The sequence below is a fragment of the Lactuca saligna genome, chromosome 9, assembly GCF_052625555.1.
Source record: "Lactuca saligna cultivar CGN05327 chromosome 9, ASM5262555v1, whole genome shotgun sequence".
Classification (NCBI taxonomy): Eukaryota; Viridiplantae; Streptophyta; class Magnoliopsida; order Asterales; family Asteraceae; genus Lactuca; species Lactuca saligna.
The window spans coordinates 45,687,986-45,712,725 of NC_136425.1; the positions used below are offsets into that span (position 1 = coordinate 45,687,986).

The 24,740-nt window shown below is 37.2% G+C and overlaps 1 non-coding gene across 1 annotated transcript; it reads left to right on the top strand.

Moving 5' to 3' along the window:
• The first annotated feature begins 24,386 nt into the window (after positions 1-24,386).
• TRNAR-UCG (transfer RNA arginine (anticodon UCG)) lies at positions 24,387-24,460 on the top strand. The gene has a single exon. It is a non-coding gene; the product is annotated as a tRNA-Arg (tRNA).
• Positions 24,461-24,740: the final 280 nt, after the last annotated feature.

Below are 24,740 nucleotides of genomic sequence, written 5' to 3' on the forward strand. Positions count from 1 at the left end.
AAAAACAAGTTATTTGAATTAAACCTTACTTTTTACTAAATTGACCAAATAAGCTCATAGTTAATGTATAAAAGTAGCATTAAAGTCCAATATTTCTCACAGAAGCGTAAAGACTTGTTTGATTAATTTATATTAGAGTTAACCCTAACATTGAATTAATCTAATATTTTTTACTTTTACTGATTAATAAAGACAATTATGAATCTAAACAAATCAGATAACTGGAATGATTCATTAACAATTAAAGTGGCCAACAAAAACTGAATCAAAATCAAATTTTCAATTAAGCATAAAATAGATCAAACTAAACAATAAACACAGCCAAAAATCGTGCATGATGATTACTTGCCCAAAAAGTCGAGTCGTTTGCGAAACTGAAATCTAGGGTTTTTAGCCTGACATGGCTAAAAATGAATTACAAGAAGTAGAAACAAAATCTAATTGACTAATTTTACTAAACGAAAATAAAACTCTAATCGTGCTCTTCAAATCTATATTTGACACTTGAAAACCTCTGAAAATCGTCTCTCAATCGTCTAGAAGCACGAATAAGGTTATTGGGATCTTTATAGAAGCATTTTATACGTCCAATAGAAAAATGGTCGTATATGCGATGGCATATTTTCATGAAAATGTGTATCCTGCCAGTTTAATGAAGTACATTACTGATGGGTTTTGGTCCTAAGAACATCCTATGTGCTCATACAAACCCTAATGCTTGGATCTAGGTTTCTCTATTGTACATGCAAGTTATCCAAGACTATAAACCCTAATTCTAGCATACAAGTAATCATATTAACATAAGAATAGGTTTAAGATCATACCTTGATTGTTATGTAGCAATAACAATCTCAATTCCTCCTTGTATTGACTTTAGAAAGCTTAGAGTCACAAATGTCACTCCTCTAATGGTTCACAAACACCATAAGCAAGAGGATGAAGAGGAGAGAGGATGGAGGCTGCCCAAAACCATCTACTAACCCTAGAGAAGTCTAAGCCACGTTTTTTAGCCTTAAGGGATCTATATATAGTTAGGCTATTAGGGTTATCTAACAAGGAAACCCTAATTTGGATGCTTAAGCCCTAAGCAACCCATGGAGCCCTTTTTTCAAGGCCTTGGATGAATTCATATGGCCTTCCCCATAGAATTCGTCCACCTTATAATATAAGGCAATCCATGGCCCAAATTGCAATTATCTTATAATTACAATTCCAGTCCCTTAAGTTTAATTAATATCTTTTAGTCACATTAAACAATATGATTTCTCCTTTAATATATTATTCTCATAATACATCAATAAATCATATTTAATCCGTTCTCTCCATAATTCATCCTATCAAGTTGCTTTGGTGAAGGCAACCCAAAAGGACCATGCACCATCGGGTCAAGTACATACCAAAATAGTTATGGACTTAGACACTAATCCAACAGTCTCCCACTTGGATAAGTCTAATAACTGTTCTGCGTATGACTTCAGATCTTGATCTGCAATCGTAGATTTCCAAAGCCGCTGTCAACTCTGATCATATCAGATACGCGTGTCCTTAAGATAAGGGATCATATATTCCTCCATTATAGATATCATATGAGATATGATTTCTAATCATCCTCTTTGTACTATATCTCGATTTCCGATTTATGACGGCTGACTAATTGAACAAATCAAATTAGCCCTAGCCCGGCCGAGCATTTACGTTTGTCATCACAAAATCATCGAGGGGCCCAAAGATATCGCTTTTATCCTTCTTTGGATAAAAGGAACATATAAACTTTGATACAATGCTTGCTTGCACTCACTCACCGAATCACACACAACAATATGTTTTATAACACCAAGTTACAAGTGCATTTTCATATTATCAATGTGCAACCGATTAGCAAGATACAACTCACACATCTCGGTTTCAAGAATATAAGATGTTATCGTCTCACCAATCACTCGTAATACAATCCATGGAGTGATCCAAGTGAGCGTGGGTTTAATCCAATGCTCAAATTCATATTCATAAGCACTCATGAACGTTGCAGCAAACATTTGCTTATGTCTAATACTCTTCTAGACAATCCACACACCAATTCACGACAGTCTTCATTCATACCTACTTCCAACATATGAACGACTGTGGCCCGTTCAAATAATTTGACTGTTCTTAACCAATTAAATTATTCAGGAAGTCAAAACATGCAAAGTGAAACACAAGAATAATACTAATCCCATATGGCCTCAAACCTTTGAGTATAAATAAATCTCCTTTTATTTATCACCATATCGATTACTCATTATTTTTCGTTTCGGTTAATCAACTTCTTACTTGAATTATTACACTTGTCCCATGCTCCTAGCATGCACACAATGTTTACCTATGGTTCTTACTTTGTGAAATAGATCAAATTGAACACATTTCCAATCATTCTCATTTCACAACTCCAAATCCTTTTCCATAAGTGTAAGAATATCGAGTTCTTGCTACTTATAGAATATGCTAGATTCTAACATTCTATGCAATCATCCTTTCGTAATATCACTACACCAAAGTCACAAAGACTATTGCCAATGATCTTACAAAATCTTCTAGCGGAGATTGTTACAAGACAATTCCTTAGATATGATGTCTCTCACTCAAAGTACATTCCTTTGAACATCCTTTTGCATAAAAGTTTCTAATCTAGACATATATTTTCAATATTCAATTCCCAATATGGACACGCTTCCATATTTTCCATATGACAACTCATTCTTAATAGAATCTTATCTATTCGTAATGATGTCGATATGGTCCATCCAATATGGAAACATTTCCATAATTTCCATATGACAACTCATTCTTAATAGAATCTTTTCTATTCATAATAATGTCGATATGGTCCATTCAATACCATGCTTCCAACTACTCATAAGTAACCAATCCTCGTCGAACTTTGGATTGTCCTTTGATAGTTGTTTAATTATTTTAGTCAAAACCAATTCTAGTCCCTTTTCCCTCTAAATGCGCTAGACATCTGGAAAAATTTTAGAATGGTCAAACATTAAAGCATTTGCAATCGATCCTATACCCGAAGCGTATGGGAGACGACGCATAATGTTTTATCTGCTATGTTCTCAAAATTCGAATTGTGAGGAGGAATGTCGTAATCATAATCGAAATTTTAAGAACACACTATGTACCTTTGATTAAATTTGTTAACATTTCTCAACCTAAGCCTTTAGATTTGAAATGAAGCATAATATTCTCTCCCTTAATTATAGCAAAACAACTTTACAACCCTTACGACTTTGCAAGGTATAACTCTTGTTTTCTATAATTAATATTGCCAACTTGCAATACGTGCCTTAATAATCATACAATTATAACATTTATGCTCCCACTATCATGATGATTATTATAAAACATAACACTTATGCTCCCACTAGCTTCGACATGTTTTCAGAAAAACAATACTTATTGAATTTCTTAAGTTCATGTTTCTAATACTTAGTGCTTTGATAATCTTTTATCAAGGCTTCTTGAACTTATACACCTTTGCCTTTGATAGTTCATATGTGTGTCTAAACAATTAAGACTAATTGCCAAACCTCAGAATTCAAATTATGGAAAGGGATACTGTTAGGAGTGTCAAACCCAACAAATAAAGGGGTACGATATACTCCAAAATAATCCCACTATATTGCACTAAAAAGGTAGTACAAGGTAAGCAGGGTCGATCCACAGAGACACAGGACAATTAGTCTATACCTCTTTGCACAAGGTACTATAGTCACCAATAGTAAAAAGAGAGGGGGTTTTAGAATGTAGTGATTAAACAAATAATTAAAAACATAAGCAGTCAATTAAGTGCGTGAATTAAGTTCAGAATTTGTGAGGACTCCAACCCCATGTATGACAATTTAGCAATGTGACTCCAAGATGACACAATATTCGTTCAATTCTATCTAAGTTGGTACTTGAAAGTGCTAATAAGCTCTAACACTTCCCATTCACCATATTAATTAACCAAAACAAGCTCTTTGATTAATCCTAACCTTATTAACCTAATCTAAACAAGCTCTTAGGATTAGATTATAAGATTGCATGAAGCTTTATGTGAATGTTCCCAACAACACCCAATACTCCTCATAAGCTCGGGAGTGTAAAAGTGTATGAATAAAATTTACACCAAATTCATTCAATAGAGATCAATTTAATGCTTGTTACTTATTCAATTTCACAAAACAATTACGGATTTTGTAAAAGAGATAACTTGAATGACCTAACCCTAATTCAAATGGCCAATAAGAATCATAATTAGAATCAAACATTCGATTGAAGCAAAATCAAATTCATTAAATAGAAATTAAGAACAAACATCATGTCATATGAATGAAGTCACTACCAAGAAGTCAAAACATGAAATTGGAGAAATTAGGGTTCTAGCCACACATGGCTAGAACAAGATCACAAGAATAAAAGATGGAATTAAAGTGCAATTACAACTTACAAATACTAGAAATAATGTTTCCAAATGATTGTTAATCAAACCCTTGCAAAAACCTTTGAAAATCCTCCTTCAATGGTGCTCTGTTATGTTCTCCTCCCCTAAAAAATGACCCTTAACCCGTAATATGAAAGATAGGAAAAACTGCCAAAAGTTGGTTTCTGGGTCGAACACGGCCCGTGTTAAAATAGGCTAAACTGACACGGGTCGTGTTCAGGAACACGCCCCGTGTTGATTTGCACTAAACTGACACGGGTCGTGTTCAGCATGGTCAACAGCTCCCATTTTGGTCAAACACGCCCCGTGCCCACTTTTTAGTGTAAATTTAACACGCCCCGTGTACCTCTCTGACTCTAATTCCAAATTTGATTTTTCCAACTTTTTAGTTCTTCGCCGGATCGTCCCGAAATCTCCACCAATGCTTCCCGACAATTCCCAAAGCGCGTTCCAACCTCCGGTTTACCTGAAAAAGATATAAAAGTGTGCAAATAAGGTTGTTCTAGAGACTAAAATGAATATGATAAAATGCAAGGAAAAGGAAGAACAATTTTGCTAAATATATGCATAAAATGGGACTAAAAGGTGTGCAAAAAGGTGCACAAATAGCACCTAACAAATCTCCCCAAGCTTAGACCTTTCTTGTCCTCAAGAAAGAACAAGAACCGGACAACAGGACGATATCTAGATGGCAAAAAGAAAAACTTAGAACGAAAAGGGGATGAAGGATCCTAAAGGTTAAGAATGAATGCATGCAATGCAATGCCATGAAAATATGTTCAAATGCACCTGAGAAACAAAATGAAGCAAAAGAAAAGAAAATTAAGAACAAACACAAAATATGTACTTTTGTAACTAAATAAAGGTACGATCAGACTTTACATCAATAGGGCTTCGATCATTGATACCTTGGCAACCATCATGTTTCCTTCCACATATCACAGACTCTCAATGTGAGGAAGACCCGAAACGGTGTAACCCAATACTCCAACCAAAGTTTTATTTAATCTTTATACCTTACTAAGCTTTATGGGCGAAAATAACATAGTCCAGATTTCATGTCCTTAAGACTAAATGGCCAAGAATCAGAATCGACGCCTCCTTAAGAACCCGTCACGGCGAATCAGCTTTCGCTGAAACAGTGAGCCCACCCGAAGGGGCTCAGCTCCTATGCTTTCTCTTTTTCGAGAGCCACAAGTATCATATCACACAGTTCTTCATTCGCCATATTTGACTTGAGTTGGCTTTTGATTTGATTGAGCTTTGATTTGTACTTCGTTTTGAATTTGGATTCTTCAATCTTCATCTTTGGAATTTCTTTGGAATTTCTTTAGATTTCTTCGTTTTGGTATTTGAAATTCTGATTGGGGTACTGGGTATGACAGTTGTACCCTTCCTTCATTCTCGACTGTGTGGGTCTGATACATAAGCTCTCTGTTACCGCGGGGGTAACGCGTGTCAACAAATAGGTCCGTGTTCTGTGGGTTCAGAGTTGCCGATAAAGATTCTTTTTAAACATTCAAAAGCAAATCATCCTAAAGCTGTTATTACCGCCCAAAAAACGTTTCAATATAAATTTTTTATTATTATCTGAGGGTAGGGTCTCAAATTACGATATTTGGGTCCCCTAGTTATGATAGCTGATTCTATGCTTCCGGTAACAATCCGGTTGCTTCGGTATTTTTCATTTCATGGAGCAATTGTATGTAAAGAGTGTCATCATCTCGTACACTTTTTTTTTTTTAGAATGAAAATTTGAAAATAAGAAAATTTGAAAAATTGAAAATAAGAAAATGCATGTATGAGAATGAGTGAACCTAAAATACAAGTCTGCCCCTCCCCAAGCTTAAAGATAAGCATCGTCCCCGATGCTTGGAGAGGGTGGAACAACCTAAAACGGAGGTGGAGGGGGAGGATAGTAGCTGGGGTTTCGGGTCCAAGCCCAGAAGTCCTCCTCATGTTTGCGTTGACGCTCTTGATCCCGAGCGTACTGGGTGGTGAAGGTGGAAAAATTATGGGTCAGGCTGGTAATATCCTGCTGATAGGTGTCGAGGCGGGTATGGATTGATTGGAATTCGTCCATATATTGTTGATGATAAGGCGGGAGTGCAGCAAAACGGGATGAGCTGCCACCACCGGTGGGAGAAGCATGGTGAGGCTCCTCCTCTCCTTCATCATCATCACCCTCTTCCTCGTTTTCTTCGCTTTGCTCATCGACCTCGGTGGAATAAGAGTGGGGGAAGATGTATGGAATGATTTGCCAATCAGTCATATGAATGGGATTTCGGAAATCAAGAATGCCTTTATTTTCTGGTGTGATGAGGAGCTTGGGATCATGATTTTGACCCACGGTCCAGTGGTGTGTACCATCGCCTGCCGAGCGGAAGAGTCGCATTGACTCAAGGATAGCAGTGGTGAGATAAGGCTCACCCGGCAGTGGCTGGTGGGGACCGAGGTATGGGGCTCGGATGTGGGCGCTCTTGGCGAGCATGCTGACAATACCCCCGCAAACAATCTTTCCTGATCGGGATGCGCTAAGGCGGATGAGCTTGTGGCACAGAAACCGACCATAATGAGGAATGAGGTTATTCTCGGGATGGGTCATTGCATAAAGGATTTTAAGTTCCAGCGCGCTAATGGTGCTTCGCTCCTCTCTAGGGGCGACGAGCGAAGCAATGATTCTGTGAGCTACCTTAATGACAGGATGGATAAGTGATGAGGCTTTAGCAGCGCTAGAGACATATGGATGTAATTGGGTGAGCTGGGTCCACCAAGTCATGTCATAGTATCCTTGGATTGGATCAGTGGGGCCAAATGTGTTTTCCGTTGGGGCCCCCACAATGGCATTGATTTGATCCAAGGAGATCTCATAGTCTTGATTCATTAGACGGAAGTAGAGGATCCCATGATCTAAAAAAACTGAGGATAGAAACTCAGCAGTTGGGACTTTATAGCTCAATTCATGGACCCTCAACAAGCCGTGCCACCCGATGTTGCGAAACAGGGTTTTGACTTGATTGTAAACATGCAACTCTTTCAAAGTTGGAACATGCGCGAATTTTTGGATGGCATGACCTCTTTTAAGGAATGACTCAAGTTTGCCCTGTTGAACTGGGCCAAGACATACAACACCAAAATAAGACGGGTCGGCTGGGGGTGTTGGGGACCTAGATGGAGGTGAGGGAGATCTAGATGGAGGTGATGGAGATCTAGGCTTCCGACGGCGGGCGGATGATTTGGCTTGTCTTGGTCTTTTGGAAGATGTAGCTTCCATAGTCAAGTTTGGGACAGATTAAAACTCAACGGGTCAAAATGTCAAAAAGTCAACTGTTGACGGGTCCAGTCAACTTTGAACTTGGCCACCAAAATTTGGCAGGAAATTTGGTTTTCAAAGATTTCCAACTAAGAATCAAGTCCAAATAGACCACACTTTCAAGTATTTGACTCAAGAACACAAAATTCAAAGGTTAGGAGTTGGAAAGAATTTACCGAATCGTGTGTTGGATCGTGTTGTTCTTGATGGAAAAGATCTTCTTTAACCTCCCCAAGCTTGCTCCTTTCAAGATTGAGACACTAAAACACCAAAATCAAGTGAGAATTTTCGGATCTAGGGTTTATCAAAACCCCCAAATCCACCATTAAAATGCAAGAAAATGGTGTTTAAGATGGAGAAGATGAAGTGTAGATGATGAAAATCAAACCTTTTTGTAGATGAAAGTCAAAATCTTGAAGAAATTGAAAGGTATTTGATGAAAATCGGACCTAAGGTTTTTGTTGGGAGAGAGGGGTTGTTAGGAAGTGAAAGTGGGGATAAATGAGGTCAAATCCCGATTTTTTTCTTTAAAAAGGGCCTCAACTGCTGCGCGAACACGACCCGTGTCTCCCCAGGCTAAATTGACACGCCCCCTGTTGGGGGTTTATGCTGTGTTATGTACGAACACGACCCGTGTTGGGTCAAGGCCAAAAACAACACGACCCGTGTTGCTCTATGGAAAAATTTGGGACTTTTTTGGACTAACACGACCCGTGTCATTTGCAGGCCAAAATGGGACACGACCCGTGTTGCTCTCTGGAAAAATTTGGGACTTTTTTGGACTAACACGACCCGTGTCATTTGCAGGCCAAAATGGGACACGACCCGTGTTGCTCTCTGGAAGATTTTGGGACTTTTTTGGACGAACACGACCCGTGTCATTTGCAGGCCAAAATGGGACACGACCCGTGTTGCTCTCTGGAAGATTTTGGGACTTTTTTGCATGAACACGGCCCATGTTTCATTAAGGCTAAGAGGGACACGACCCGTGTTGGTCCCTGGATGCTAATCCTCACTTTTTGAACTTGAAAATTCCCTCTCTTAGAAATGAAATACTTTTGCATTCCTAGGTCCGTTTGGTGATTTTAAATCATGATTGAATGCATTTGGAACATTGAAAACCAAAAACTCAAAGAAATGGAAATTGTTTTTAAGTAAAAGACAGAAATACCCCCGGGTTGTCTCCCGGTTAGCCGCCCTTGTTTCAAGTCGTTGGCTCGACTTTGTCCCCCATGCGTGATTCATTCTTGGTATGTGGGGTTCTCCAACTCTTCTACCTCTTCATTCTTCACCTCAAATCCCTCATAAAACGGCTTCAACCTGTGACCATTGACTTTGAATGTTTACCCGTTTGCTTGCTCGTGACTTCCACTGCACCATGGTCAAACACCCTTGTGACTACGAAAGGACCGACCCATCTTGATCTTAACTTTCCTGAAATTAGCTTGAATCTCGAGTGATAAAGCAACACCTTTTGTCCTTGTATAAAGGTCTTTCGGGAAATTGCTCTGTCATGATATGCTTTTGTTTTCTCCTTATAGATCATGCTACTTTCGTATGCATCATTCCGAATCTCTTCTAGCTCTTGGATATCCAGTTTCCTTTTATGTCCCGCCTCATCTTCAGTCATGTTGAATTTCTTTACCGCCCAAAAAGCTTTATGCTCGAGCTCAACTGGGAGATGACATGCTTTACCAAACACAAGCCGATATGGGGACATACCAATTGGAGTCTTAAAAGCAGTACGGTATGCCCATAAGGCATCATCTAGCCTTAAGCTCCAGTCTTTGCGGTTTGGATTGATTGTTTTCTCCAAGATACTTTTGATTTGTCTGTTGGAAACTTCTGCTTGTCCATTGGTTTGGGGATGGTAAGCCGTTGAGACTTTGTGTGTCACTCCATATCTCTTCAAAACAGCTTCTAGCATCCGATTGCAAAAATGGGTCCCGCGGTCACTTATGAGCGCCTTTGGTGTGCCAAACCGTGAGAAAATCTGTACCTTAAGGAAATCAACCACAACTTTTGAATCATTAGTACGGGTGGCCTTAGCCTCCACCCATTTGGACACATAGTCCACTGCTAACAAAATATAAGAGCAACCAAAAGATGATGGAAATGGTCCCATAAAGTCAATGCCCCATACATCAAAAATTTCACATACTAGAATAGGGGTAAGGGGCATTTGATTTCTAGAGCTTAAGGACCCGGATTTTTGGCATCTTTCGCAATGTGCACAAAGTACATAGGAATCATGAAAAATAGAAGGCCAAAAGAATCTGCTATCTAAAACTTTCCTAGCTGTCCTTTGGGGTCCAAAGTGACCACCACAAGCATAGGAATGACAAAAATTAAGGATAGATTGTACCTCTTTTTGCTCAACACACCTGCGAATTACTTGATCCGCACAGTACTTCCAAAGGTAAGGTTCATCCCATATGTATCGTTTGGCTTCTTTTTTGATTTTTTCTCTTTGCCAACGGGATGAATCTGGGGGAAATTGACTTGTGACCAAGTAGTTGACGATATCTGCATACCATGGTGCCTCTTTGGCTGAAAATAGATTCTCATCCGGAAATGTGTCACAGATGGGTTTACCATCTTCGGGTGATACGATGCGACTTAGATGATCCGCAACCAGATTTTCCTTTCCACTCTTGTCTTTGATCTCAATATCAAACTCTTGCAAAAGCAACATCCACCGTATTAACCTCGGCTTTGAGTCTTTCTTTGTAAGCAAGTGTTTTATGGCTGCATGGTCCGAATATATGATCACTTTAGTTCCAAGGAGGTATTGTCGAAACTTCTCCAAAGCAAAGACAATAGCAAGCAACTCTTTCTCTGTTGTGGTGTAGTTGCCTTGTGCCCTATCAAGGGTCTTTGATGCATAGTAGATGACATGATGTGCTCGATCAACCTTTTGTCCCAAAACTGCCCCAACCGCGGTATTGCTAGCATCGCACATGATTTCGAATAGAAGATCCCAATTTGGCGGTTGAATAATGGGGGCGGATGTCAACAAATCTTTCAAAAGATCAAATGCCTTTTTGCATTCATCACCAAACTCAAAATCAGCCTCCTTTTGTAGAAGTTGACACATCGGTACCGTAATCTTGGAAAAATCCTTTATAAACCGCCGATAAAAACCTGCATGGCCAAGAAAAGAACGTACTTCCCGAACATTTGTCGGGTATGGTAAGCTCTTAATAATATCTGTTTTGGCCTTGTCAACTTCTAAACCTTTCTGGGACACCACATGTCCAAGTATCAAGCCCTTGTCGACCATAAAATGGCATTTTTCATAATTAAGGACTAAGTTCGTGTCAATGCACCTTTGTAAGATTTTGGTGAGATTTTGCAAACATTCATTAAAAGAGTTTCCATAAATAGTAAAATCGTCCATGAAAACCTCTATGATATTTTCAACATATTCTGAAAATATGCTCACCATACATCTTTGGAAGGTTGCGGGTGCATTGCACAAACCAAAGGGCATGCATCTATACGCAAAGGTGCCAAAGGGACATGTGAATGTCGTTTTCTCTTGGTCTTCCGGGGCAACCGGAATTTGATGAAAACCAGAGAAACCATCAAGGCAGCAGTAATGGGATTTCCCGGCCAATCTTCTAACATCTGATCAATGAATGGCAAAGGGAAGTGGTCTTTGCGGGTGGAAGCATTCAGCTTCCTATAATCGATACAAACTCTCCACCCGTTTTGCACACGTGTGGGTACCAATTCCCCTTCGGAGTTTTTGACAACGGTAACTCCAGCTTTTTTCGGGACTACTTGCACAGGACTCACCCACTTACTATCAGAAATAGGATAGATTACACCTGCATCCAAGAGCTTCATGATCTCCTTTTTGACCACCTCCATCATAGGTGGATTTAACCTCCTCTGTGCTTCACGGGTTGGCTTGAAGTCCTCTTCCATCAGTATTTTGTGCATGCATAATGATGGGCTCAACCATTTTATATCCGCAATAGTCCAACCAATAGCCTCCTTGTATTTCTTCAAAATTCCAACTAACTCTTTTTCTTCTTCTCGTGCCAGCTTAGTCGAAATTATCACCGGTAGTGTCTCTTCCTCTCCAAGATAGACATACTTGAGATGGTCGGGAAGAGCCTTCAACTCAAGAGTCGACGGCTGTACTATGGATGGGAGAAGTTTCGGATTAGAACTTTTTAGCTTCATGCGGGGTGGTTCAACTCTCATTGGTTGTGCTTTCTCCAAGGAATCAATTACTTCGATCAATTCGTCTTCCAATGTGTACTTGTCAGCCAACTCTTTAATCCCTATCTCATCAAAGTGTTTGCTCAAGATGGTGGTTAGCACATCTTGGCTTGACATCTCAAAGCAATCATTAGTACATGAATCAATAACATCTATGAAGTTTAAAGAATGAATATCGCTAGGATAACGCATAGCTTCAAAGATATTAAAGTTAATTACCTCACCATCGAATTCCATTGACAAAGTACCATTGGCTACATCTATTTTTGTTTTTGCGGTACTCATAAAGGGTCTCCCCAAAAGGATGGAGCTCGATTGTGGGGTGTTTTCATCACCCATGTCTAAAACATAAAAATCAGCGGGAAAAACGAGCTCATTAACTTGCACTAACACGTCCTCCAATACACCTTTCGGATGTACCAAAGACCGATCAGCAAGTTGAATGATAACTCCGGTTTTTGATAAAGGTCCAATTCCCATTGACTTATAACTTGAATAAGGTAAAACATTAATTGAGGCTCCAAGATCAAGCATGGCACGTGGTACAAAAAGGTTACCCATTTTGCAAGGAACCGTGAAAACACCCGGATCCTTGCATTTTTTTGGTAGCCGTTTTTGTAACACGGCTGAGACATTTTCACCAACCTTCACGGTTTGATTTACTTTAAGCTTTTTCTTAGATGTGCAAAGTTCCTTAAGGAACTTAGCATATCTAGGAATTTGTGTAATGGCATCTAGAAGAGGGATATTGATTTCAACCTTTCGAAACATGGCCATGATTTCGTCATCTTCCCTTTCTCTTTTGGTGCTTGCCAGCCTTGAAGGAAATGGAGCTGGTGTGACTTTCACTTCAGATTCTATTAGCTTCTTGGACTTTGGATTACTCTTCTTTTCCTCTTCTTTGATAGCTTCTTCCACCTCAATCTCCTTCTCTTCTTCTTCTTCCTCCGGCATCTTTGGATTTTCATAGCTTTTCCCACCTCTTAATGTAATTGCACACGCATTGTGTTTTGGGTTCTTCTCCGTTTGAGATGGTAGCTTGCCTTGCGACTCCATCTTACTTACGGACTGAGCAAGTTGTGATACTTGTTGCTCCAAGCTTTTTATGCTCGCCTTGGTTTCTTGTTGAAAGCTTTGAGTACTTGTGGCAAGGCTTTTTACTATGTCTTCTAGGGACATATTTGAAGAACTCGCTTGGGGAGGGGGTTGTTGTGGATGCCTTGGTTGGAAATTTTGAGGATGGAATGGTGGTCGTGGTTGATTTTGAGGAAATGGTGGTCTTGGTTGATATTGATGCGATTGATTGTGCTGATAGTTCCCTTGTTGATTGCCTCCCCACCCTTGATTATTGTTCCATCGCTGATCACCTCTTGGTTGCTCGTAACCTCTTTGATTTGCCCCCGAATAGCCTCCCATGACTTTCGCTTCTTCATAATCTTCCTCTTGGAGTTGTGGGCACATATCAGTTGGATGCCCCACTTGGGTGCAAATACCGCACGGGCGGGGTGTGGACTGCACACCTTTGTCTTTGGCCAACATCATGACTACTTTCGTGAGCTCGGACAACTGAGCTTCAATCTGAGGAGTTTGTACTTCTTTTACATCTCGGGGTGCATCCGTGTACCATTCTTCATCATGGATTGAATGTTTGGAATCTTCAGCCATGTTCTTGATTAGATTTCGGATCTTAGTTGGGGTTTTATCGGGCAAAGATCCACCACTAGAGGCGTTAAGAAGCCTTCTTTCCATTGGGGTCATTCCTTCAATGAAATATTGGAGGAGTTGGTATTCGGTAATCCCATGCTTTGGGCATCGAGCACAAAGTTTCTTGAATCGATCCCAATATGCATGAAAAGCTTCTCTCTTGTGCTGCTTGATTCCAATGATTTCCCTCCGTAGGGCGGAAGCTTTCATCTCGGGAAAGTACTTATCCAAAAACAACCTTGCAAGATCTACCCAAGTAGTTACCGTCCCCGGTGGGAGGTCATAAATCCAGTCTTTGGCCGCGTCTTGCACCGCAAAGGGGAATGCCCTAAGCTTGATTTGGTCCTCCGTGACATTGTGTGGTTTCATACCCACACATACTACATGGAACTCGGTGAGGAACTTGTGAGGATCTTCGTTCTCCAATCCTCTAAAAGTTGGGAGTAAATGGATAAGCCCGGATTTTAGTTCCAAGTTGGTGGCGGCTGGGTATGTGATGCAAAGAGTTTGTTGAGTCACCTCTTGTCTTGACCATTGGCGGAGGGTTTGTTCGGGTGGTGGGTTTGGAGGTGGATTTCCTCCAGGGATGTCTGCCATGGCTTGAGAAGTGGGTGATGTTTCTGTAGGCAAAGTGTTTAGGATATTATGAATAGGTGAAGAAGGTGAAGTGGTATTGTTGGGTGAAGATGGTTGTGATGAGAGTGAGACACTTTCTGTTTCTGATGTGGATACACTTGAGAGGGGTATGTCCTCCCAAATGTTGATGACTGGGGGAGTAGATGATGAAGAAGTCCCGGAACCCGGTTGCCTCTTACGAAGCTTGGCTTGCTTCCTTAACTTCTTTGCAGTCTTCTCTATCTCCGAATCAATTGGCAATGGCGTACCTGTACGAAAAGATCTAGGCATAAACAATTAGTAACACCGTGTCCCCGGCAACGGCGCCAATTTGTTAGGAGTGTCAAACCCAACAAATAAAGGGGTACGATATACTCCAAAATAATCCCACTATATTGCACTAAAAAGGTAGTACAAGGTAAGCAGGGTCGATCCACAGAGACACAGGACAATTAGTCTATACCTCTTTGCACAAGGTACTATAGTCACCAATAGTAAAAAGAGAGGGGGTTTTAGAATGTAGTGATTAAACAAATAATTAAAAACATAAGCAGTCAATTAAGTGCGTGAATTAAGTTCAGAATTTGTGAGGACTCCAACCCCATGTATGACAATTTAGCAATGTGACTCCAAGATGACACAATATTCGTTCAATTCTATCTAAGTTGGTACTTGAAAGTGCTAATAAGCTCTAACACTTCCCATTCACCATATTAATTAACCAAAACAAGCTCTTTGATTAATCCTAACCTTATTAACCTAATCTAAACAAGCTCTTAGGATTAGATTATAAGATTGCATGAAGCTTTATGTGAATGTTCCCAACAACACCCAATACTCCTCATAAGCTCGGGAGTGTAAAAGTGTATGAATAAAATTTACACTAAATTCATTCAATAGAGATCAATTTAATGCTTGTTACTTATTCAATTTCACAAAACAATTACGGATTTTGTAAAAGAGATAACTTGAATGACCTAACCCTAATTCAAATGGCCAATAAGAATCATAATTAGAATCAAACATTCGATTGAAGCAAAATCAAATTCATTAAATAGAAATTAAGAACAAACATCATGTCATATGAATGAAGTCACTACCAAGAAGTCAAAACATGAAATTGGAGAAATTAGGGTTCTAGCCACACATGGCTAGAACAAGATCACAAGAATAAAAGATGGAATTAAAGTGCAATTACAACTTACAAATACTAGAAATAATGTTTCCAAATGATTGTTAATCAAACCCTTGCAAAAACCTTTGAAAATCCTCCTTCAATGGTGCTCTGTTATGTTCTCCTCCCCTAAAAAATGACCCTTAACCCGTAATATGAAAGATAGGAAAAACTGCCAAAAGTTGGTTTCTGGGTCGAACACGGCCCGTGTTAAAATAGGCTAAACTGACACGGGTCGTGTTCAGCAACACGCCCCGTGTTGATTTGCACTAAACTGACACGGGTCGTGTTCAGCATGGTCAACAGCTCCCATTTTGGTCAAACACGCCCCGTGCCCACTTTTTAGTGTAAATTTAACACGCCCCGTGTACCTCTCTGACTCCAATTCCAAATTTGATTTTTCCAACTTTTTAGTTCTTCGCCGGATCGTCCCGAAATCTCCACCAATGCTTCCCGACAATTCCCAAAGCGCGTTCCAACCTCCGGTTTACCTGAAAAAGATATAAAAGTGTGCAAATAAGGTTGTTCTAGAGACTAAAATGAATATGATAAAATGCAAGGAAAAGGAAGAACAATTTTGCTAAATATATGCATAAAATGGGACTAAAAGGTATGCAAAAAGGTGCACAAATAGCACCTAACAGATACCGTAACCATAATCGAATTCGAGAATGCAATTTTACAATCACTATCTTCTTAAAATCTTTCTTAGTGAAAGCATTTCCTCACAATCATTTTCATGAAGGAGGAAATCTTATGACACTTAGATTTAAACGGTGTATTTGTTCCTATCCATGTGAATTTGTCAAAAACAAAGTTTACGACAAATTCAAACTCATATGGATCGAACTTTCTTAATCTTGATTTCTTGCCTTATGGTAGCACAGCTGCCCACCACGTCTTCCAAGTAGTTAAGCAGCTCACCTTTTCTTATCAATGTACTTTTCATTGATCAAGATCCTTGTCTTTTATGGGTTCAAATGAGAACTCATAGAACTCACATGCATAATTAACTCGATTGAATTGGCACAGAAACAAAATAATGTCAACACGATAGGTTGTAAACCTCAACTCGTGTGCTAGTGATGATGGATAAGGTTCATTTGATTTGTTCTTGAAACCTTTCAAGACCATTAAGACTCCCACTGACTCCTTGACATATAAGATTCTCTTGTCAATAATCATTTCTTGACAAAACAAATATTCAAGAGTTAGTGTAGCTTTTATCAAAACACTTCATAAATTGGTCCTAGTTGGCCTTTGTCTTATCCAAGACATCACAACTTTCCACATTTGATGAATGTTATAAACCTTCTTAATACTTTTCACTCATTGTCACAATCTTAACTTTAAGACTAGTTATTGGAACGAAGTATGATTGACCTTTTGATTTAACCATTTCTTCAATTATTGATTCCTTTTCTTAAACATACAATTGTACTAAGACTCACTTAGAGGATCAATTGAGATATGGTTCATAATCATTAAGACCTAGCATAAAAGGTACTCTCCCTTCTTCTTAGAATGGAGAAACTTTTATCTTTCTGCCTACTTGATTCTTCTTATTCGTGCTGCTATTGATTTAAACTTTTTCAATCAATTCATAATTACGCTTAATCTTATAAGTATAATCATATTTACTAAACATTTTGTAAATCATGACGAATATCTTTGTTATTCTTGTGGAGGACTTTGATCAACACACAACTTTGTCAGCTCGATCTCCTAGTCCTTTCACTTGACACTTTGTCAACGAATTAGTCTAATTTCCAAATATGAAATTTCTCATTCATCATGCAACCAAGTTGCGTGATTCCAAATTTCTGTCCAATTGAAATTTGGGCGATGAGAAACTCTCCCTATTTGGTAAATTCTTGACATTTCCATAAATAACATAAACAAGAATCATATCCGTTCGTTGTAGAAAAATGCAAACATCAATTTTCATAACGATTTCATTGCAAGGAAGTAAACAAATAAATAAATAAGTCAAACCAAAATTTATTTTATTTATAAAAGCAGCGGACAACATTTGTCCTTACAATGCAAAATCCATTGAAAACTATGTATTTCAAAAAGAAAATTTCTAACAACTCTATCATAACTATCTAAGCTCAAAATCTAATCCTCAAGTCCATGCGATCAAGATCCATTTCTTGTGATTAGATTCATCTTGCTCTTTCACCAAGCTTCCTTTCTTTTCACCGATCCTACAAAAACATTCAAATGCAATCTTATCACATCATGTATTAAGAATCAACGAATATGAACTTAATTAAGTTAGATAATGGATTTTACCTGAAGCGCAGTCATACTCTTTGACTCTCCCATCTTTGGAATTTTCAGGCTCTTGGGGTAGACTTCTATCCAACGCCCTTTCTCTTGGTAGCAAACGTAGGTCGCTTATCTTAGAACGTCCTCGGAAGCATGGTCGGTTGACTTTCCCAACAAATATGCTCCATTGCTTCGCCAAATCATTTATGATTCAGCAGCAATGAGCATGTAAGTTAGGTCAATGAGGTTGTCGTCATGATCCATCATATAATACTTTCTTTTGAACTCATTATATGATTCAGGAAGTGACTGCAAAACCCAATTCATAGCCAACTCATCCTGGAATGACACACCCAACATTATCAACCTATCAATGTGTGATTTCATTCCTAGAACGTGGGCATACACGGGTTTACCATCTTCATGTTTCATTTCCAATAGGGCTTTAGTGATGTTGAACCTTTCAATTCTTCGATCTTGTGGGTTAGGGAGAACAATTGGAGGAGGTGGAGGAAGTGAAGCATGATTTCTTGTTCCTTGATCAAATCGTGGAATACCATCTTCATGTGGAATGCTTGTTCCACAGGATTTGGGAAGACCATAGTTGTCGAACTTTGACATCTACAAAACGGGAGAAACAAATTCGACTTAGTTGATTGATTGAGTCATTGGTAAATCACCCAAATGAAATTCCAAGGCTAGGACCCAACACAATACGCTACAACCTAGAAAAGGGATGCCGTAATCTAGTTGCAGAATATTTGAAGGTAAGTGAATGACGATTCACTAATTTCCACCATGAAAAACGAAAAAGAAATTGAAGTTTTAAATCTATGAAAACTCCTAGATCCTTTGAGATTCATTGAACATTTCAATGGCATGTTTAAATCTCGATATGCCCCTCTTGTTTGTGACTGGGATGCCGAGGATCACAAAGCGGGTGTAAATAACCATCCAAACTTACATGGTGCCCTCACATGTTACAGTCACCTATTCGATGTGTCGGTAAACCACACACGCTCTACCGAACTATGACAAACATTGAGTCACCCTTTGCTACCTTTGCTTAGAACCATTTAGTGTGTCGGTAAACCACACACGCTCCACTAACGTCTTCGCAAGGGCACAAAGTGTAATTTCATTGAATTGCATCAATTCACTTTGCCTAAGTAACTAAGATTGGGAATTTGAAAAAACATTTAGTTACTTTTATATTTCATTATACTTATAATGGAAGGTTTCGTCCTATCCTACCCGTTCGGCTAACGACCCTCCACTAGTCAAGAGTGTGGTGGGTAAGAGTGGATACCCATTCAATCGCCATATTATAGGCAATTTCCTTAAACACCCCTTATAGACCAGCTTCGTGAATGAGGCCTACTAACGGTAAGACTGACTTTTACTCATACATATATATATATAATGTTAGACTTTTAATGTTATATATAGTATAGGGTGCATTTTACACTTTTAAAATGCTAGGTGGTCAAATTTAACAATTATACTTTTAATTCAATTAAATTGTAAAGCTAAACTTTTATGGATTTATTAAACTTCTTTTAATTATACTCCTTAATTAATTAATAAAACCATAAGGGTGTGATTTGAACTTTTCAAAACATTACTAGGGTTTTAGAATTTAACATTCCTAAATTAAACTTTTAATCAACTCTTAAATTCCAAAACTTGAGGGCAAGTTTTGAAACATTTCAAAACATTAGGGTTTAGAATTTAAATATACATCACAATTAAACTATTAATCAAAATTTAAATTCCAAAACTTGAGGGCAAGTTTTGAAACCTTTTTCAAAACATTAGGGTTTAACTATTTAAATTTCAAAACAACAAAACCTTTGGGTTCAAATTTAAAATATAAAACCTAAACGGGAAAATATGAAACTTTTCATAACAACAAGGATCAAATAACAAATAATCTAAAATTAACAAATAATCACATCATTATCTATATTTGATTTATTTAATGTTTTCTTACAAAACAATTTACCAATTTAATCAAAATAATTAATCAATTATCACATAAGAAAGCAAATATTTTATTAATTGATAAATATCTTCAATTAGATCAAGGATATAGTCAAATATATCATAAAATCGGATTTATATTGATCTAATATGATAAGGGCAAGTATCTCAAAGATAATCAACAAGAAATCCCGAAAATAGCTCCATCTGACGCTCGAACTCGCCGAGTATTCCCATGGACTTGCCGAGTAGGGTGCAACTCGCCGAGTCCACAGTGGGACTCGCCGAGTCCACAGTGGGACTCGCCGAGTCCATCATGCAGAACCACAAAAATCGAATTTTTTCAACATACAAGGCATCAATACAATAGAAACCAATCTAGGCTCTGATACCACTGATGGGTTTTGATCCTAAGAACATCCTATGTGCTCATACAAACCCTAATGCTTGGATCTAGGTTTCTCTATTGTACATGCAAGTTATCCAAGACTATAAACCCTAATTCTAGCATACAAGTAATCATATTAACATAAGAATAGGTTTAAGATCATACCTTGATTGTTATGTAGCAATAACAATCTCAATTCCTCCTTGTATTGACTTTAGAAAGCTTAGAGTCACAAATGTCACTCCTCTAATGGTTCACAAACACCATAAGTAAGAGGATGAAGAGGAGAGAGGATGGAGGCTGCCCAAAACCGTCTACTAACCCTAGAAAAGTCTAAGCCACGTTTTTTAGCCTTAAGGGATCTATATATAGTTAGGCTATTAGGGTTATCTAACAAGGAAACCCTAATTTGGATGCTTAAGCCCTAAGTAACCCATGGAGCCCTTTTTTCAAGGCCTTGGATGAATTCATATGGCCTTCCCCATAGAATTCGTCCACCTTATAATATAAGGCAATCCATGGCCCAAATTGCAATTATCTTATAATTACAATTCCAGTCCCTTAAGTTTAATTAATCTCTTTTAGTCACAAAACTAAATACCAATTAATTCTTGATTAATATTAATTAAACAATATGATTTCTCCTTTAATATATTATTCTCATAATACATCAATAAATCATATTTAATCCTTTCTCTCCATAATTCATCCTATCAAGTTGCTTTGGTGAAGGCAACCCAAAAGGACAATGCACCATCGGGTCAAGTACATACCAAAATAGTTATGGACTTAGACACTAATCCAACAATTACAATTATGAGCCTTTTTGGCAATTATGCGATTGCAGGTTTGGTTATATGCAACCGCATAAATTATTTTTTTCCATTTGAATTATTGGCACGAAAAATCCTCAAAGCTCATCTGCGATTTTACCTGCGATCGCATATGCAAATAATTCGATCGCATAAACAGAATATACGACCGCATATTCCCTATTTTGTCACTTTGTGGTCGCAATTCTTCCTTCCAAGCTATTCTTGATCATTCATCAGCATCGTTCCTTAGTTTTTTCTCCAATTGAACTCCAAAGCATTCAATAACACATCCCGAACTTATCTATTCGTCCATGTGCTCCAAATTGCCTTGAAAATCATAACAAATGTGAGTATTATGGACATTCTATAAAATAATCAGGGAACATGCAATACGTAAAAAACATTTGGGAGTTAGTTAGCTTTTTATAATAAAATACCAAGAAAAAACGTGTTAAAAGATGCATATAAAATGCATCTAACAACTATAGCAATCAAGACTATAGTTTAACTATAGAAGTCAAGACTATAATTGGACTATAGCAGGAAAGTCTGTAATTGGACTATAAAATGAAAGACTATAGTTAAACTATAGTAAGCAAGACTATAGACTATAGTTTGACATAATAGGAAAGACTACAATTGAACTATAGCATTCATTTGTGTATGTGGTATCTTGGGGAACACATCAAATTTTATGCTTACTCATTACATTTAAATGTTTTCATATTGTTATGGTAGCGAAGGACTTGGTCTCACTGTATCGGATACATGGATTTGTTTTTGGAGACATCCTGATCTTATCGGGTACATGGATTTGTTTTTGGAGACGTCCTGATCTTATTTCACTACTTTTATTATTATTATGATTTTGAAAACTACGTGACATATTCCGGAACAAATGGTTGTTTTGATATACTTTGGGAAATGGATTTTGGTTGATTAATTTTATTTAAAAATTTAAAATTTTTGGTTAAAATTTGGGACGTTAGATCATACACAAGCATTTCGTCCAATGGTCCGGCCCGGATCATTTCATGACTCCCGTCCTATGATTCTTTTTCTTTCCCCTATGGATTTTGACCATTTACGTAAAAAAAAATAAAATTTATTATTTTTTACCCTCCTATAAACTTCTCATTTAATTTATAATATTTTTGCACAAGTATTCTATGTATCTCTTTTATTAATACAATCTTCACTGTTATAATCTTCATTTATTTTCACATATAATGGTCCAACACAATCTGTCAAATTACACCATCCCAACATCTAGTCGTAATAACCCTCGACTTACTAGTTCAAATGCACCATCATCAAAAAAAATGTTTTCCATCTCAATTCTTCACCAACACGGAACTATCCACAATTTGATCCCATGTTTTCACAGCTATAATTTTAAATTTCTTTGTGTAATCAACCTCCACTGGTTTTTATAAACCATTTGTATTACCCTGTTCAAACTTCACAAAATCAATTTCATGCAACTCCAGTCCATGATGATGATGACACACCCTATCTCGAAACGCAACCCGAACCATTTCAACATGTTAAAAGATCTAAAAAAACAATAACTGCTACTCATTTTTGGAACCACGTTGCAAATATATTTACAATGCAATAAGTAGTGATGACTATCATATACACCACCAATTCAACTTAAAATGATGATTCTATATCACTTTCCCTAACTATTTTTTATACCCCTTACCTATGAAGATTTCTTTTATTGTGTTGTGAGTGCTGATGTGGATGGATATATATGTATATCTTCAAATAATAGGCATAAAGTATATAAAAATACTACGGGGAGTATGTTTAACATTTAACTTAAAATAGAAGGACTTTAATGATAAAAGATGTGTAGAAAATACATTCAAAGATAAATCAAAGACGGAGGATGAAACATGAAGGATAAACTATCATAAAAGTGAGGCCGAGGTGATAATCTTAAATAAAATATATCAAAAAATGAATATAACACATATTTTTATCTTGAATAAGCTCTTTCAATAACTTTTGTTTTCAAAAGATTATTGGTTTGGAAAAATTTAGAAAAACTTTTCATGGATGCTTTAATATGAATATATCATGTTACAAATTTGCGTTTCTTGACCTTACGTGTGCCGACACCCAAGCCGATAGCGTTTGATGTCGTTATGGATACGAGACGTGAGGTGACCTTATGATTGAGAAGACGTGGAGGAGGGTAAGATATGTACAGAATCTGAGCCTGATAGCTTACTCCAGAAGCTGTCTGCTTGTCTGCATGATCAAACTGATCAACTGTGAATGTGCATGTGTGTGTGTATTTTGTCCTCTATTCTCTGTATGTTGCTTGATTGTACATGCATGTTTTGACAGTTCGAATTCCCACTAACACAGAGACACACAATATTTAACATTTATTTATTACACCTTTTGAGTTGGGTTTCTTGTAGGATTGTCCGAACTCTAAAGTTTGTACTTTGTAAAGCGTAAACTAGCTATTTGTTACAAAAATGTGAAAAGATCGAATTAAAAGTATATTTTACCCCAACAAAGGACGCTATTAACTTATGATAAAACTGGTAAAATACCAATGTAATTCTATACTTTGATGGTGAAAGAATATATATATGCTTCTTTCGGCCCACATTATCTAGTATATATTACTATTGTTATGCAAGTCAACTAAAAAAAATTGGAAATAAAGGAAAGAATGAACATTGTTTTGTTGATGTGACCTATGTCTACATACATAATCAGAAAACTCTTCTATTACTCAATTGTTTTCAAAGTGATATATTTAAATCTTTAACTTCGTTTAGTACTTATAACTGTAAGCCTACCGACTATAGAGTCGGACCAATATACAAGTAAATTCACAATAACTAAACAGATCGATATCGTGGGTGCTCACCTTCGGACTAATGGCTTCAACCTACTCTCACGATTATCCAGTTAGCTTGTATAAATTAGAGAATATGTATAATGAGTGTTGTTTGATATTATTTTAGTACGGGTGGAGACAAAAGCTTGTTTTTGTTTACTTCATTTAGAATTTTAGAAATAATTAAATATGTTACACATAATAACAAAAACTATGTTACTATGTACAATAATATATATATATATATATATATATATATATATATATATATATATATATATATATATATATATATATATATTACGTATTTCTTTTGTAACTTGTCATATTTTAATGAAACTATTATTAAACAGTTGAGATGTTTAACATATTCTTATTCAAATGTTTTCTTTTATCCAAACTAAGAATTACATTATTAAATGACAATTTATATGAATAAATTAACGTGATTGGGTTTGGGTTATAACAAAATACTGCAAAGAGTTGGACTGCTAATCTCTAGTGGAAAATAGTAAATATTAATTCTCAAGGAATGCAATTAATACAAGACCGCATAGCGCAGTGGATTAGCGCGTTTGACTTCGGATCAAAAGGTCGTGGGTTCGACTCCCACTGTGGTCGTTTCTTTTCAGTAAATTTTGTTGTAATACTTTTTTATAAATGAATGTTATGGAAACCATACCGTTCCAGTTCGATGTAGGGTTGAGTATAATAATAAAAAACGGAATCATAAATTAACCGATAAAACTAAATCATTTTTAAAATAATTGGTTCGTTTTTTATTTTTTTGTTAACTGACAGTGTGTATATATATATATATATATATATATATATATATATATATATATATATATATATATATATATATATATATATATATATACAATTTTTTTTTATAAAA